Raw genomic sequence first — 4,918 nt, 5'->3', positions numbered from 1 at the left:
TAAATGCCGCCGTCAAGCGCTGAAAGCGGCATTTAACTAGCGGAGGTACTCGCACTGCTGACCCCCGTCACATGATCGGGGGTCAGCAGTGCATTGCCATAACAACCAGAGGTCTCCTTGAGACCTCTATGGTTGTTGATGGCCAATTGATTTGAGCGCCACCCTGTGGTCGGCATTCAAAGCAACCCTGCATTTCTGCTACATAGAGGTGATCTGTGCATCACCTCTATGTAGCAGAGGCAATCGAGTTGTGCATGCTTCTAGCCTCCTATAGAGGCTATTGAAGCATGCCAAAATTTAAAAAAAAAAGTGATTTAAAAATATAAAAAAAATAAAAAATATATAAAAGTTCAAATCACCCCCCTTTCGCCCCAATCAAAATAAAACAATTAAAAAAAAATCAAACATACACATATTTGGTATCGCCGCGTTCAGAATCGCCTGATCTATCAATAAAAAGAAAGGATTTACCTGACCGCTAAATGACGTAGCGAGAAAAAAAATCAAAATGCCAAAATTACGTTTTTTTGGTCGCTGCGACATTGCATTAAAATGCAATAACGGGCGATCAAAAGAACGTATCTGCACCAAAATGGTATCATTAAAAACGCCAGCTCGGCGCACAAAAAATAAGCCCTCACCTGATCCCAGATAACGAAAATTAGAGACGCTACGGGCATCGGAAAATCGCGCAATTTTTTTATTATTATTTTTTAAGCAAACTTTGGAATTTTTTTACACCACTTAGATAAAAAATAACCTAAACATGTTAGGTGTCTATGAACTCGCAATGACCTGGAGAATCATAATGGCTGGTTAGTTTTAGCATTTGGTGAACCTATCAAAAAAGCCAAACAAAAAACAAGTGTGAGATTGCACTTTTTTTGCAATTTCATCACACTTGGAATTTTTTTCCCGTTTTCTGTTACATGGCATGGTAAAACCAATGGTATCGTTCAAAAGTACATCTCGTCCCGCAAAAAATAAGCCCTCACATGGCCATATTGACGGAAAAATAAAAAAGTTATGGCTCTGGGAAGGAGGGGAGCAAAAAACGAAAATGAAAAAGCAGAAAAAGCTCAGGGGGTGAAGGGGTTAAAAAAATATTGTAACACAACACAAAAGTGGCATCAGTTTCCACAGAGTACAAAGAGTATAATAGACCTCTGACACAGCTTCTACAGGCAGCCCATCAGAAGGAGACCCAAATTGGAGTCTCCATATTTCAAACAGTAATTGTCACACCCCACTAAAGTGGCATCAATTTCCACAGACTATAGTTATTATAATAGGCCTCTGACATACTTTCCGCCACAGGCAACCCACCAGATGGAGACCCAACTTAGAGTTTACACATTTCAAAAAAGAATAGTAACACGCCACCAAAGTGGCATCAATTTCCACAGAGTAAAAATATTGTAATAGTCCTCTGAAAAACCTTCCACCACAGGCAATCCACCAGATTGAGACCTAACTTGGAGTCTCCACATTTCAAACATTTTTTGTAACATCAACATTAGTAGCAACAGCAGGCACAGAAGACACCACAAAGATGGCACAGACTACAATAACGCGAGATCAATACATGACACTAAAACACTATCTCCTAGTCTTTCCAATCTGCTGCTGGGCTGCAAAAGTCATTGGAGATCCATGACTTGTTCATTTTAATGGAAGTTAGGTGATCTATACTTTGAGGTGACAGCCATATGCGCTTATCAGTCAGGACACCACCAGCAGCGCTGAAGACTGGTTCTGAGAGAACACTGGCTGCCGGGCGTGACAAAACCTCCAAGGCATGACAGGCCAACTCAGGCCACTCTTCCATGTTTGAAGACCAATATGTAAATGGCTTTAAACCACCTTCCTCTGTAGCCATTCACAACATGTCAGACTTGTGCTCTGCTTTACTGATGCACAAGCTGGTCTTAAAAATGTGTTAAATGACTCACAGAAATTGTTTATGTCACTTACCCTAACCAGGGATTCAAGCTTGAGGAGGATAATTTGCATATTCCAGGTGCCTTCTGGGAAAAGCTAAGAGTCTCCCTCAGCTAGAAGATCGTTCGGTACAGCCGGGACCAGCTGCTTGGAAAGCATCACCAAACCAGGGATTCAAGCTTGAGGAGGGTAATTTGCATATTCCAGGTGCCTTCTGGGAAAAGCGAAGAGTCTCCCTCAGCTAGAAGATCGTTGGGTACAGCCGGGACCAGCTGCTTGGAAAGCATCACCAAACCAGGGATTCAAGCTTGAGGAGGATAATTTGCATATTCCAGGTGCCTTCTGGGAAAAGCTAAGAGTCTCCCTCAGCTAGAAGATCATTGGGTACAGCCGGGACCAGCTGCTTGGAAACCATCACCAAACCAGGGATTCAAGCTTGAGGAGGATAATTTGCATATACCAGGTGCCTTCTGGGAAAAGCTAAGAGTCTCCCTCAGCTAGAAGATCGTTGGGTACAGCCGGGACCAGCTGCTTGGAAAGCATCACCAAACCAAGGATTCAAGCTTGAGGAGGATAATTTGCATATTCCAGGTGCCTTCTGGGAAAAGCGAAGAGTCTCCCTGAGCTAGAAGATCGTTGGGTACAGCCGGGACCAGCTGCTTGGAAAGCATCACCAAACCAGGGATTCAAGCTTGAGGAGGATAATTTGCATATTCCAGGTGCCTTCTGGGAAAAGCGAGGAGTCTCCCTCAGCTAGAAGATCGTTGGGTACAGCCGGGACAGCTGCTTGGAAAGCATCACCAAACCAGGGATTCAAGCTTGAGGAGGATAATTTGCATATTCCAGGTGCCTTCAGGGAAAAGCGAAGAGTCTCCCTCAGCTAGAAGATCGTTGGGTACAGCCGGGACCAGCTGCTTGGAAAGCATCACCAAACCAGGGATTCAAGCTTGAGGAGGATAATTTGCATATTCCAGGTGCCTTCTGGGAAAAGCGAAGAGTCTCCCTCAGCTAGAAGATCGTTGGGTACAGCCGGGACCAGCTGCTTGGAAAGCATCACCAAACCAAGGATTCAAGCTTGAGGAGGATAATTTGCATATTCCAGGTGCCTTCTGGGAAAAGTGAAGAGTCTCCCTGAGCTAGAAGATCGTTGGGTACAGCCGGGACCAGCTGCTTGGAAAGCATCACCAAACCAGGGATTCAAGCTTGAGGAGGATAATTTGCATATTCCAGGTGCCTTCTGGGAAAAGCGAGGAGTCTCCCTCAGCTAGAAGATCGTTGGGTACAGCCGGGACAGCTGCTTGGAAAGCATCACCAAACCAGGGATTCAAGCTTGAGGAGGATAATTTGCATATTCCAGGTGCCTTCAGGGAAAAGCGAAGAGTCTCCCTCAGCTAGAAGATCGTTGGGTACAGCCGGGACCAGCTGCTTGGAAAGCATCACCAAACCAGGGATTCAAGCTTGAGGAGGATAATTTGCATATTCCAGGTGCCTTCTGGGAAAAGCGAAGAGTCTCCCTCAGCTAGAAGATCGTTGGGTACAGCCGGGACCAGCTGCTTGGAAAGCATCACCAAACCGCGCGCCTTACGGCGTGCAAATTTTTGCCTGTAGGACATTATTGCAAGAAAGCTTGGCTGAGTAGATTACACAAGAAGGAAAACACACAGCAAGTCAGCAGGATCTAGGAGCAACATGGCAGATGTGACAACCTACATGGTGAGCTGCAGCATGTGCTACATGTTCACAGATCGACCAGAAGAGGAATCGAATTTCACCTGTCAGAAGTATAGACTAGTGGCCCTTTTAGAAGAAAAGGTGCGGGGTCTGGAAGAAAGAATAGCAACTTTGAAATTCATCAAAGAGAATGAAGACTTCCTAGACAGAACAGAAGCATCTCTACTGGTCACAGAAGGTGAAAAAAAGTGTCAGAGAACCTCCAAAAGCAGATGAGTGGAAGCATGTGACCAAAGGAAGCAAGAAGACCATGGAGAAATCACCAACCACACAACTGAAGAACCGATATCAAATCTTTGTAAAGGATGAAGATGGCACACCTAAGGATGAAGCAATACCAGCAAGCAAAAAAGAAAAGGGCACACAGTAACAAGTGACAGCAAAAAGTACAGCCAAGACAGCAAAAAGTACAGCCAAGAAGCAACGAAGAGTGGTGGTGGTGGGAGACTCACTACTGAGAGGCACAGAAGCAGCCATCTGCAGACCGGACATAACCGCAAGAGAAGTATGCTGCCTTCCAGGTGCGATGATCAAGGATATGACCGATAGGATACCAAAGCTCTTCAGCTCCAAGGACGTCCACCCATTTCTTCTGATACATGTTGGCACCAATGACACGGCAAGGAAGGACCTACCGACAATCTGCAAGGACTTTGAAGAGTTGGGGAAGAAAGTAAAGGAACTGGATGCACAGGTAGTTTTTTCTTCTATCCTTCCAGTAGACGGGCATGGCACCAGGAGATGGAACAGGATCCTTGATGCGAACAATTGGCTAAGACGATGGTGCAGACAACAAGGATTCGGATTCCTGGACCACGGTGTGAATTACTTGTACGATGGACTCCTCGCCAGAGACGGACTACACCTCAACAAACCTGGGAAACACACATTCGCCAGAACACTCGCTACACTCATCAGGAGGGCGTTAAACTAGAAGAAGAGGGGACGGGAAGAAAAACATTAGACTCGAACAAAGGAGACCCAGGAAAACATACTCAGAAGGGAGGTAAGAACATTTCCAAAACAATCCACAGCGAGGAAATTGGAACAAAACAAAATCCTCTAAACTGCATGCTCGCAAACGCCAGAAGCCTGACAAACAAGATGGAAGAACTAGAAGCAGAGATATCTACAGGTAACTTTGACATAGTGGGAATAACCGAGACATGGTTAGATGAAAGCTATGACTGGGCAGTTAACTTACAGGGTTACAGTCTGTTTAGAAAGGATCGTAAAAATCGGAGAG

This window comes from Ranitomeya imitator, chromosome 4, assembly GCF_032444005.1.
Source record: "Ranitomeya imitator isolate aRanImi1 chromosome 4, aRanImi1.pri, whole genome shotgun sequence".
NCBI lineage: Eukaryota > Metazoa > Chordata > Amphibia > Anura > Dendrobatidae > Ranitomeya > Ranitomeya imitator.
The sequence above is the reverse complement of the archived record's forward strand: the minus strand, read 5'-3'. Positions refer to the sequence as shown.